The sequence below is a fragment of the Polyodon spathula genome, chromosome 11, assembly GCF_017654505.1.
Source record: "Polyodon spathula isolate WHYD16114869_AA chromosome 11, ASM1765450v1, whole genome shotgun sequence".
NCBI lineage: Eukaryota > Metazoa > Chordata > Actinopteri > Acipenseriformes > Polyodontidae > Polyodon > Polyodon spathula.
This window is the reverse complement of record NC_054544.1, coordinates 5,680,011-5,694,200: the sequence shown is the minus strand read 5'-3', so window position 1 is coordinate 5,694,200 and position 14,190 is coordinate 5,680,011. Positions and strand designations below refer to the sequence as shown.

The window sequence follows — 14,190 nt, the reverse complement described above, 5'->3', positions numbered from 1 at the left end:
TTAAACTGAGTCATGCAAAAGTGAAAGATGAGGCTTTGAATGCTTCATTCATAACTTTAAACACTCATGCATTCTGTGTAACACCAATGAAACGTCCTCGCCCAGCAGACACACACTCCGGACATGTGTCTTTTGTGTCACAAGTTTCTTCTGGTTGGTCCTGTTTTCTAAGGTTATGTACTAATAGCAAACAAAGGCTGCCCTTCCTCTGTCCTTCAAGGTGTAGTGCACCACATGTTTTTAAGAACTGTTTCTACATATTCTATAAATCCTTTCTTTTTTTACTCAGCTAAAATTCGTTCTTCCCTGAGCTACAGTAGAAATAACAGACGACCTTGACTATTTCCTGCATTCTTCCTTTCAAATATTCTGTGCTGTTTAAAAATGACATAAATGAAGTCACTGTACATGCCTGCAGTGCTGCTGTATATTTTTATGTCCTTCAGTTAAAATGTGAATGTAAAAACAGAGCTTCACTTGCCTTCGCACGCTCCTGCGCTCCTCCTCCAGCTGTTTCAACAGTTCCTCTATGCACTTGTTGGAGTCTATGTGCTCCTGTAGAAAAGCAGCAAAAATGTAATCAGCACAGATTGGTTTCATGTTAAAACAAGGCTGGACCTAAGCTGTCATAAGACCTTAAGAACATAAATGATGGGAACAAACAAGAACCTTTGCCCATCAGCTTGAGTACTGTAGCACATCAGCCCCAGGGCAGTGTGTCATTGTTTGTTGATCGGTCACAGTGATTTAGATGACTACACCCAGTAAACAATCCCCATGTATTATTATCTGATTTTTATAGTTTGAAGGTTTGTTGTTTTGGGATCTTTCTATTACAAATAATATGCACATTTCTGCTAGCAAGATTTTTTTAAAATCTTGTTTGCTTGGATACACCTGCAGGCTTTCTCACAGAGGATCATAGACCATGAATGCTGTATGTTGTAACCCCCACAACAACAGATTTATACATAAAGAGTGCAAAAGACTAGGCTACAAGAAACATTTATTATAAGGAAATCCAAGCTTTTCTCATTGAGTAATGCACCTACAATACTGCGTGTATATAAATAACATTACAATAAATGCATACAGAGCTTTATGTAAGTTTTCACCTGAACTAAATGCATAAAAACGTTCACTCTTCTAAATAGGGCAACTTAGGAGTGCTGGAAAATGTCATCTCGCCACTCCTTGAAATTAATGTATTGTAAGACCTCAGATATCTCAAACTATAATGCTAAAAAAAAAAAAAGTTGAAAAAAGTAATAAAATAAACATGTTTCATTACAAGGGACACATAAAACAAAAATAATGTGATTCATATTTTATACAATATAACTGTCTAAATGTATAGTAGCAGTAAAGTACTTTATCAAACATTATTTAATGAACTTACAAACATTATTTTAGCTGAAATACGATTTTAATATGTGCTGTCAAAAACATTTTCTATAAGAAATGCTATACTATCTAAGGTTTTAAGTAAAACCAAAGTGACAGCTCTTTGATCAATTCAACACAGACAGTGAAGGTGAGATGGGGTCAGGGTATTGCAGTTTGGGTACTGAGCCTGCCAACCGTTTTTAATGCATATTTATCTCAAAGGAAGACACATGAGTATGTGAGCACCTGTGCTTGTCTGTAAAATGCATATCTATGCACATCTATAACCCATATCTTACATATCTATGATGTATATCTATAAAGATACAGTTATAGTTCCATAATGCACAGAAAAACATATCCAGTAAAAAGGTCTCAAGAGCATGAGGGTATGTATTGTACAGGAGTGTAGGAGGGTGTTCCCGTAAACGGTACACACAGCACTTTTATTGATTTATGTATTTACTTACCTAACCTGAAATGCTCTAGTCAAATACCTATATGTTATAATATATATATATATATATTATATATATATATATATATAGATATATATATATATCTATATCATATATATATATATTATATAGAGAGAGAGAGAGAGAGAGAGAGAGAGAGAGAGAGAGAGAGAGAGAGAGAGAGAGAGAGAGAGAGAGAGACACAGCAGGCAAGGTATTCAAACAAAGAGTCCTGATGATATTAGAAGAACACACTGGAAAATTGTATGCTAATATATGATTGGAAATATGTTTCTAAATATAAAAGATTTGAAAAATAAATAGTTTAGTTGACTGTAGAATATGATAGTGTTCTGTTAGTATACTTCAGTAAATTATATAATAAGTTAGCCTCTACTATAGAATGTGATTTATCATCACCCTTGTAGAGCAGATATTCCCTGAGTTGTAAGCTTCTTCGATGATATCTATTAACACAATATAATCTGGTGTAGAAATAGATATGTTGACATACAATAGTTGCATTCTTGACATATTTATTGTTTTACACTTATCTTCAATGAAGATTATCATTACACGGCTAAGCCAATGGGGTTTTTCTACCATATACAGCATTAATAAATGTTTACAGATGTACTTAATGGAATTGAGATATGTTGGTAACAGGTTATATGATTTGCCTCTAATTACTGTGAATTTACATAGTAGTTACATAGTAAATACATGTGTACTTACACATAATTACAATGCTATTACGTACATTTACAATGTACTTAACTTTTAAATCTTTTTGCAAGATTTCACTAAAAGCCTATAATATCTGAGCAGAGTTTTAACAGTAATTATTGTGTGATTTTATGTATTCACCCAAAAACAAACAAAAAAATAAAAATTGGGACGGCACTTGTGAGAAATCATTCTATTGAATGCAACTAGCGTTTTTAAGGGCTCTATTTAAATTCCAGTCAACCCAGCAACATTTGCATACAATTAATTTGTTGCATAACTCAACATGGAGCATTTAACTTGTCTCCTGATAAAATGATACATTTTGAGTATGTGCCATTCATCTGTAATTGTGTCACTTCCCTAGGTGTATAATTAATTGTTTAAATGCTTTTGGGAAACATGAAGTGTATTTACCACGCCAGTGCCTGTACTACAATACATACCAGGGTTTTTAACTTTAACTTTTTAGAACCTCAATCAGTATAAAATCCAGACATAAAACATACTGGCAGAAATATACTTTTCAAAATAGACGCCTAATGCAAAGGGTAAACCACCCAATGTAGGCATCTCATATATACAGTCTAACGTATAATTGTCTAACTAATTGCTCTCAAGCCTTCATCAAGACCTGGTTTTCAAAAGGCCATCACTTAAATAACAGCTAAGGGTTAACTACGGACCACTTCGTATACAATAGCCATTGTTCAGCATGCACAAAAAAAAGACAATCTATGTGTAAGGATTGATCTAACAGTAAAAAGAAACTCATTACAGTTTGCAATCACCATGGCTTTTCTCCTGATACAAAAACTGAACTTTACATAAAGGTTCATACTGGAAGAATGAGTAAAAAAAATAATACTTCCACCCCAAAGGACAGTTCTTTTATTTAGAGCCACGGGTAAATTCATATTCTTATAATATACCAGCCATCCTTGCAGCACAAAAGGCTTTATTGTCGAATGGTATTAACAAAGAAACCAGCTAGACGGAGCAAGATTTCAAGAGCAGAAAAAGGCATTTCGAAGCTCTTGCAGTTTCTCATTATGGCTTCCAAATCCAAGCATTAAAGCAGTGGGATTAGTTTATTGCCTGTAATGGAAATTACTCACATACCCCTGAAAGAGAAGCAATTATCACATTTTTTTTAATCTCTGGAACTGCAATATTTGGACCCAGCCTACACGCACTCTGATGTAGCAAGCTGCCTTGAGTGCCAGCTGAGGAGAACGGATGTCAGGAGGTCCAGCTGAGGTGAACGGATGTCAGGAGGTCCAGCTGAGGTGAACTGATGTCAGGAGGTCCAGCTGAGGTGAACGGATGTCAGGACGTCCAGCTGAGATGCCAGCGGAGGCCTCATCAGGGCACTATTAAGGGCAAGGAAAGTTGCCAAAACTAAATTTACCATACCAGCAACAAACAGCAATCAATCTGTCCAACCAAGAAAATGGAATCTGAGTAATTCTCTCAGCTTTGTTTTCTGCACACATGGCTTGACTGAAGGGTACTTAACTATGAAAGGATTAGATCAGATGTACCTCCTTTGTTTCTCTTCCCTCAGTGTCATTTTAAAATATCACAACACCCCAGCAACATGCCTTCCCTCTCACACTGTCGCATTTTCTCCAATCATTTTCTCCAAATTCTATACTTCTTGACCCTCATAAAAACACATACAACTTTTTAACAGTCAAACAGAAGCTTTTTCGTTGACACAGTACCAATGTAATCAACTCCTGATTTTGATAGTGTTGCAACACAGGTTAGTATTCCCAACAAACGCATTTAAGATTTTACATCCTGTAACAGGGAGAGATCTGTGCTGACTCTGCTGGCGTGTTCACGGGCTGCAGGAAGAGGGCGGCAGTCGCCCAACAACTGCCTGTGAGTCATGGCAGTGATACAGGGAGGTGGGAAAGTGGGTGTGTGGACTTTCCCCCTCTCTGAATGGCTGAGAGGCGGGTCTTGGGTGATTGTTGGTCCTATAAAATAACGCTCTGTTGTTTCCTCAGGGCTGCCCACTTAGACGCGCCAAGAGTGCGGAAGCTTTGATTCAGGACCGGGAATCAGCCGGGAGAAAAATAAAGATTCACGGCAAGACAGAGAGAGAGAGCGGGGAATCCTTGGGGCAGACCCCGGCGTATTGTAAAAGAGCAGGCGAGATAGCCGATAGAATAGGACGGTGATCCGGGTCGTGCGGGTAGCGGCGACCGGGATAACGCTGCCGAGTGCAGCACCTTTTATTTGTAGTTTTATTACTGTTTTATTTTCCCTTGTTCTTTTCGCCTTCTGTTTTCATTATTATTTCTTTGAGCACCTGCAAGTGCACTTGCTGTTCGTGTACCAGCTGTGGTATTTCCGTGGTGCTGTCTATCATCGTTGATAGGCAGCCCACGGTCAACAGTGCCCTCTGCCGGAGAAAAATAAAAACCAGTCCAAAATAAAACTGGGTACCTGTGTGGTGTTTCCAAGTACACCTGTCTGTCTCCTGGTCAGTGAATTACCCACACCCCTTCCACACATCCATTAAATTGTTTTTATATAATTCTGAAGATATTTGCCATGCGCACATTTGTTCTGTGTTGGATTATTTTAAACAGGCTCTCTTCAACTATACAACAGTTTGAGACATCTGTAACCTATCCAATACAGTAAAGAGGTTTATTCGTATTTTTTAGTCTTCTGAGACAATGAAAGTCTATGGGCCAGCACAGTACAAACCAGATAATATAAATAGTACTGGTTTCATTATTGTTTTCAAGTGTTTGGATTTAAAATGGATTCTCATCGACCCCCTGAGCTCTTACTGCACATCACAGAGAAAATGAAAAAGACCACAAGCTGGGTTTCTAAATCTTTATATCTTGTGAAAGGATCAACAGCATGTGTAGGTGGATGTTTTATTCTGCTTATAGCCTCAAGACGGCTCTGAAGGACCCGTGGCTATCCAGTCATTTTGACACTGCCTACACTGCTGTTAACTTGTCTTCCAACCTGTGGGATCTGTAGTACAGTGCAAACAGCAAGCCCTTCCCAACCACACCACCAAGCCCCTCTATGATATAACCTAGGTCTCTGGATGTGTTGTCTGAAGCAAATGCTTAAATGTACCCAGTTTGCTTTTAGGTGTATCCTTTATAATATTATGGGTCGTGTCTTTCAGGTTGCTTTATTACTACAGATGAGGACACAATTTTAAATCATTCCTCCTTGTTTTCAGCTGGAAATTGAGTTGTTAAGATTGCAGCGTGACAACAAACAGTCTCCCCAACTACAGTAAGCTACCCAATGAGTGTTCAATGTGAAGGCAGTTAGAGGTGGACCTGCAAAAATAAATGTTGGCAGAACGGAGGGCTGTGAATTAATTGTACTCTCAGGGGAATATTGGAGGGAGGGGACGAGGTTTATGAATGTGACTTTTATAAAAACGGTTTTCTTATCTTAGTGGGTTTTAATGTATTATAAAATTGCTGGTTTTGTATTATTATGTGTATACTGTTATTTAAATGGTCTGACTGTTGCCGTTGTATGTGTGACATGCTATACAAACGTACTGTACATTGTTTTGCGATACATTTTGTATAAAAAGTGTTATATAAATGCAATGAATAAACATGCAATGTATAGACTGTATCTGTTTTTGCCTTAAAATAAACACAAACATAAAATAATTTAAATACAGCATTTCTATTAAATACTAAAATGATGGTGGTTGTATGAAAATATGAGAAATTGCTACAGTGCTCGTTTAACACAGAAAATAACATAAAAAGGATTACTGCCCTTAACCCCCCCCCCCCCCCCCCCCCCCCCCATTGATTAGATTTAGTATCTAATACTGATGTGATATTCAAAGCATGCTGCCGAGCACTATGTAATGTTTTCTCTGTGTTGCTTCTCATTTACTCCAATGTAGTTCTGTAATAAGATGACTTACAGCAGGCCTGCAGTCAAGCCAAACTATATTCTGAATTTGTCAAAATTCATATGCTAAGTAGACCATGAACCACTGTACTGAACCAATAGAATGGGGATATGGGGACACTGTCCTCGCTAACTTGTCAACATAAGCTATTGGTAATTCAAACAAGTTTTCATATCCACTACCCTAATAATAAGGAATATGGCATTTAATAAAATAAGGACAGTGCCTACTATAGGACTAGTCTGCCACAAGAAGCCTATGAAAAAGACCTACAGGAATCACTGGAAATAAATGTAGGGGATAGATAATCCAATGGATTTGCTAAACGATGGATGATAGTCTTTCTTATTTGGAGAGAATGTTATCCTTGGAGAAATATAGTCTCCCAGACTTCATATTCTCTGTAATAACATTTTTTCTATTACATACTGTACAGTAATGTATTTACATGATTCCCTTTCTTTCTTGTGGTCTAAATGTCTCTCTCCTTATCTGCTGCCATTGTCAGTGGTTACAAGGAGGAACGGGTTAAAATCAAAAGCTCTAGTCCTGTCATGCTGACATTGTACTTTAGGTACACAGCTATCCTTCTAATATCTTCTCACTTTATTTAGGTAATATATGGAAGTATATATAATATTATATATAATATATATCTATATATATATAATATAAGAGTATATAGATGATATATATATATATATATATATATATATATATTGCTTGACCCCATTTAATATGAGGACTAGGCACCAATAGTGGTGCACAGTGTGATCTCCTAATCTTTATTACATTTTAAAATGAGCTGCAGTCCCCCACTGCTACAACCTACCACCTCTAATGCAGGGACCTCAAGTCATCCCATCACTGTGTTTCAGTCAAACTATTTTACTTTCACTCAAACAGACCAACAAAATTAGCACTTGGTGAAAATCCTGTTTTGGTCTATACAGCTAGCTCACTACCTGCATTATTTTGTTTAGGCATAAGACCCAGTGAGTGAAACATACAGTACTTGGCATAAAATAACATTTTACAAACTGACAAGGCTTGAACTTGAATTTCCTATGTGATCTTCCTCCCAAGTGGAAGCAGAAGCCACACAGTTGCACTCTGACCTGTCAAAGCACATGGCTGGACTAGCTGATCACACTGTGGCTCTGTCAGGAGAGGTCACAGGCAAGGTAATGACCCCTTTAGGTCCTGTGTTCTAAGCCCACTATAATGCACAGAGCCTGAAGTAACGTCGGAATGTCTGGTGAAACCAATCTGATTCATCTGCACTGGCCTGGGAAAGGCCTTTGGACTTGGAATTGAAAACAATCAGAACATGTTCTCATGCTCACAGAGAGCAGCCACTTTAAGAAAAACTGCTTCCTCCAGCCACATTCGTCATTATGTTTTGGTAGACAGGATGTTAACAGAATGGCTAAATCAGCGGGACATTCTTTGCGCTTACCATATTTTTCTTGTTACATTGGGTAAAAAATCACATTGTGAGTGGAAATAAATGTATGATTTTCATCTGGATAAAATCTCCTTATAATACAATCGTTCACCATCATAAACTGGATTCTAATTATCTTAAACTGCATTTTAAGTGGGTCTCTGGAGGAAACTCATTAAAATAAACACCACCATGGTTTACTATAGTCTGCCATGATTCTGACCACACTTTGCCGTAATCACTGTTTGTTCGTTACCAGGCTTGTCTACTCTTCTCTATGATTGACAGCTCACGTTCAGATTTATAAGCCTTCCATTCTACTCTAGTAGGACAAAGATTATTATTATTATTATTATTATTATTATTTATTATTATTATTATTATTATTATTATAAGAACAATAAAACTGACTTTTAACTGACTGATATCAAGGAAATACAAAACAGAAAGAGGGTAAGTATCAGTCATTTATTTGGACATATCTACATTAGGCTGTCTCCGCTTCCGGAAAATGCATTAGGACTTATCTCAATGCTCTGCAGCACAATGCTGGTGATCTTTGTCTCTTGTTCATTTCTCAAATCCACGGTCAACACTTTTTATATTTTGCATACACCAACCCCCCCCCCCCCCCCCCCCCCACATCTGTCCCCCATTACCCTGCAAAATAATTCTTCACAGTTCAAGCCAGGCTTCTCTTTGTAAGCACGTCGAGATCTTATGCATAATTATGTGGAGTTACTATGGTGATTATATGTGATTCGTCAAGAGGAAAGTCCATTGTGCACTGGAAGATTCAACTCATAAATAGCCACATTGGCAACTCTCTGCATTCAATTTCTTTATACCCAGACTATTGCTGGTGCTCGAACTGCACAATATTAGATCTAAGTACCCGATTTTATAGGCAGCTTAGTTTTAAGCTTCAACAGCAATAACTTGTCCACAGCTCATTCCTTTTTTCACGGCAGGTTGAGCATGTTTCTGGCTAGTGTAGCAAGCAAATATTAAATAAATTAATTACTATTTAACATAAAAATGTCTTTGGCCAGCTGTTCTTTTTATGTTAGTTGTAAAGCGATTTTTCTATTCTTCTTTTGTGAATGACACTACAGAGATCTCTTTGCTGACAATTCACTATGTGCTGAACTGGTGAATGCCTAATTTACAAGACTTTCTCTGTTACAGCAACTGTATTAATTGGTATAAATCTAGCAAGAAATTACTCAGAACAATTTCTCTGAAAAAATAATACCTTTACCGTAGGACTTGTGTGAAAATATTGTTTACACAAAATGTGCAAATAATCCCTGTTAATAGAAAATAGTCACACTTTATACTGCATAGCCAAAACATACCTGAATTTCTTATGATATTATACACCTAACCGCATTTAAAAACAAGACAGAAAAACGTCATATAGCTTTTTAAAAACAACAAACTGCTATCCCTTTTACTATACAACAATAGCAAAAACATGCAACTGATTTTATATTAATATAAAAATAATCCAAATGGAAGAAAAGCAGCTTAACAAACTCTGTGAGGTGCTAGCGGACTATACAAGGACAAATGAGAGAAACCTCTGTTCTGAGTTATGAAAAGATGGATTTCTCCATCACAGTGGAAACAAAAACACACAGAAAATATATATCTTGAGCATGTCAGCTAGAGGGTTAGACCTCATGCCTGTTTCTCATTTAAGTACAAAGCTGTGAACAAAACTGGTAGACATGACTATGACCATCTGTAATCACTAGCACAGTGACAATATACCATAATATACCATATGATTTCCTTGTCTGGTTCCCTTATTTAATGCTTGAAAATGCCTGCTTTTATTCCCATAAGGTAATAAGATGATAAAGCACAGTGACACTTTAAGAATCACAGGTTCTTTGGTCACACACCAAAGGACCATTTGAGGTCCATTAGATGTTATTAGGTATAGTTTTCAGCAAAGTGCCCGTACTTCAATACTTTCTTTCAATCAAGGCACTTTCATCAAGGATAAAACCCAGCTCTCAAGTTTACCCTAGTTTCAATTGCCAAGGTTATAAAAACGAACAGTCCTTTGGTGTAATCGCTGTCCCTGACACACATGAATCTGGATGTGTTACAGAATATAGATTTCGTTAATACAAGGGTAGCCTGTTTGCCATTCAACTGGAAAATGAAGCTATACATGGATAAGACTGACCTTCACTTAAGCACAAGCCCTAGACCTGATCAGCCCTGTCTGAGTCAATGTGGGCCTTTCTTGCAGCCACCTCTTATCAGGTGTCTAAATCTACACTCCCAGCTCACCCACAGTGAGCTAATATCAGTCTTTAGGGACTTGCTGTAAGGCTCCTGAATCCTCTAGATAATCCTTGAAAACATAAAAAATATGCCCCATTTAGATGACTTACTTCATCTAACAAATCAGTCTTTCATTCTTGTAGAAGGTGCAGGAATGTGTAATTAGGATGTCACATGAGGAAGGGGGGTCTGGAGCTAATAAATAATAGCTTTATTAAATGCCGAACCTTTCCACCAGAAATCACTTCTGGCAATTAATACATTAAAGCCAACCTTTGTCTGTTGTAACTTTGTGAATATGCTTTGTAACAAGCAGAGAAAAACACAGAGATTTATATAGTAATACTGATTCTATTTCAACGATTGTAGTTAAAATAGTCCCAAAATATTAGACGAGGAAGGGTATACAGTACCTGCCAATTCAAGTCCTTTCAAGTCATTTTTTAATAGTAATCTTGAAAAAGAAACATCAGCAATCTGTAACCTTATTGCTGACTGGGGACCAATAGCAGATATAACAAGACTAAGTGTGGTTCCAGAAATGAACACTGGCTTGCAGAAACAAAAATACCAGGGCCCTAAATCATTCATCCATTTTAAAAAAAAAGCAGAAACTGCTGCAGAAAGATGAAGCAAAGACTTCACTGTTGAAAGCCCTGATGTTGAACAGATGTGCATTCACTGTGGATCTAAGCCTCTGCTTATCCCAGAGTTGATGGGCACCCTAATTCGGGCCTGGGCAACAGATTGGAGCTTGCTACTGCAGTAAGCACAGACCATCTCTATTCAGCATTGTACACTGTACAGTAGAGCAGGTTTTACTATACGGGATTCACCCCACCCTTCAAATAAATAAACAGCTAATTTCAAGTACAGTAGATGCAACATTATGTACTAGTTTGTTAGCAGTCTTACATTCAGTACAGTACACTAACAGTAATAGCAATTATTTCTATCATTTTCCTTTACTGTATTTTTCTATCATACCTATTAAAAAAAGACAAATATTAGGCTCACATAATCAGTCCATCCTGAGAGACGCCACCATTATTCTGAACAGGTTATTCACAAAACTGCAGACAACGTTGCTGTTGAATAGGGTTAGGTGCAATTGGAATTGTAATTTTCAATTCTGTTTCCTGTGTTTGGTATTTTGTTGAGACTTCTGCCATATGAAATGTCACTGTGTGCCATGGAGATAAAATATCTGTAAATATGTTTTGCTTTCATGTTTGGCCTCTTGCTGTCTAATCTATTGGCTGTTGATAGGATTGCCTCATGTGTGTAACAGCTGTTTTAGCAACCAGTACGGGCCAGAAGTGCTTTTAACTACCATACTGTGTTGCACTGTGGGGTGCAGAAACAGTCTTGTCTTTCTCCAAACCTGTTTCTATTATATAGTTGTTAAGGTCAAGAGCTCACTTGGCATATAATTTAGAAACAAAGGATTAAGGCAGGCAAAACGTGATTTTCAGGTTTTGTAAAGTATGTCAACAAAGAGGTTCCAGATTAGCCAGTAAATGATTATTTTAATTGTATGCTATGTAAACAGTGCTAATGTACTAATTATTATTTCAAACATACAGGGCCCTCTCATGTTCTTTAGCAGTTGACAAACAGACAGAAATAGTAGTCAGTATTCGTTACTCCAATACATATAATAACTGCCTGCATTCAACAGTGGCATCGATTTGATTGATCTGGTTTTCAGTTTAATTTCAACGAATTCATTGTGCTCTTTTGTTTCCGTGGCAAACTTTCAAATTCAAAACATTGTAATGCAAGATTAGGCAACATCAACATAAATGCCAGTCATACACCTGGAGGCAGATGACAAATAGTAAATTGCTCAGGGGATTAATAAAGTATTACATTTTTACAGTGTATTCATTCTGACCTGAAACACTGCTGAAACCTGAATGCACATTTGATTGTCCTAATGAAGGTCATTATTAAATGGCTTGCAGGGTACATGCATATCGAACGGATCTATACGAGATGTCCACACGTTCCATAGCCCTCTATGATGAAGATCTTTTAGCCGCAACAAAAAACGACCTAGAAAGCTAATGGTGCTATGCAAATAGCGCGCTGGAGACCTGTAATTAATGTTTACATATTGTACAGTATATAGGCAATCAAACCAGAGGGCTTTAGGAGATGAACAGCTTTGAGCATTTTCATCTATATCCAAATTACAAAACTACACATAGGTTTTGTAATTTCTCTAGAGCTGGACCACTTTTATCCATGGGCTGCGACCAGGCATGCTTGCATTAAAGAAACAGTCGATTTAATGCATTGACACAGTAGTCTGCATTTAAACCATTACAACAGAAAGAATTATTTTTGTTATACGCAAGTGGTTGTGCATGCAAAAAAAATATGATGATGGATAAATAGATAAGGAAGTAACTTAAAACATGTGCAAAAAATGTGAAAATCTAATCAAAGTTATGCCCAGCCATCATTCAGTTACTGTTTAATATCATTGTGATTTACATACTCTATTCATATACTGCATATTTTTAAACAAATACAATACTAATGGTGAAAATAGACCTTTACCTAGAGTTCACAGCTGCATGCAGCTGGAATGCCCCACTAGCTAACATTAGAAAGGCAGCTATTGTTGGTATTTTTAAGAGTACCTTATTAAGGCGAGTGCAGATAACAAGAAAAAAAAAAAAATCAGCTTCAGTGAAGAATGTAGTGTTATACGTTTCTGGCATGTTAAACTATTGGATAAGCACAACCCTACAACTGTTGCAAATTCACACAGGAAGTATAACATTTGTATACAAAAAACTTGTTCAGATGACAACCTGCATTGCATGCCACCAAAAGGGCCTGTCAGTGCGCTGACAAGCCTCATTTAAATAACAAGACATTTTAACACCATGATTTTATAATGTGTACAAAGAGTGCTTATATGTATTGGCACCCAAAAGATCTTTCCTTCTGATAAATAAAGGAACTTGAATACACTGATGATGGATTACAGCAGTGTACCAAAAATAAAAATTAAAATGTTTTATTTTTATGGTGTTTACATGCTGCATCAGGCAACCATGACTGAACAGACCTCTGCAGCCCCAGCTCAACAGAATACCCTGGGAAAGTCAAATATAATGTATCCATTTCCCACATGTATTTTATGTACTGTTATCTGGCACACATGCTGCAGAACCCCGTACAGCACAAGCCAAAAGCACAATTGTTTTAGTTTCACACCAGATTTATAAAGTATTTACACGAAAGATTAGATCCTATATCCCTGTGAGGGGTGAATCTATAATCCACTAAAGTGAGCTGTGATTTGAAAGTATTATTTTAAATACAGATGAGCGAGCTGGCTCTGAGTCAGCCCAAAGCCCCTTCTGAAAAGTCCCTTTTTGTCTCTAATGTAACTGAGTTGCTAAAATCAGTATCAATCTGAAGCTTTGGCACAAGTTCAAAACGGAAGTGACCTGGATTTTTGGCAGTGGATTGATTGATTAGCCCTGTGGTATAACTAAAACAATGTGATGTTGTTCAAGAAAACTGTGTAACCTTAGATACAACTATAATACAGGACACTTCAGTCCTATTCTGTGGTCCAAAGCCTGTCTTGTGGTTTGACACAATACTTATCCATAACTTCAAACAAGTAATCACTGCAGTATGTTATAACTCAAGACTCAGAACATTGTTTTGTGCAGTGTCACAACAAAGTTTCTAGTGCTAGAATTGCAGCGATCTGGCTTGCTAATGATGACTACGTGATCTGCATGACAAGAGACACAGTTCTATCAAATTCATGACTAGAATAGCTTTAAGGGTTTATGTAACAGTTATGTGTTCTTAACCAGGTATAGGAGCAAAGCAATGCCTCAACATCCACTGACCTGTAGTGCAGAAAACACAATATATGTGTTCAAATATATCCCTGTCAGTCCCAA

The 14,190-nt window shown here is 37.1% G+C and overlaps 1 long non-coding RNA gene across 1 annotated transcript in view; it reads right to left on the bottom strand.

The window, feature by feature from the left end:
- Positions 1–423: 423 nt before the first annotated feature.
- The window catches only part of LOC121323049, a 62,327-nt gene continuing 48,560 nt past the window's right edge, over positions 424–14,190 (bottom strand). Inside the window, exon 3 of the long non-coding RNA XR_005951113.1 lies at positions 424–555. This is a non-coding gene — a long non-coding RNA (uncharacterized LOC121323049). The remainder of the gene's footprint in view (positions 556–14,190) is intronic.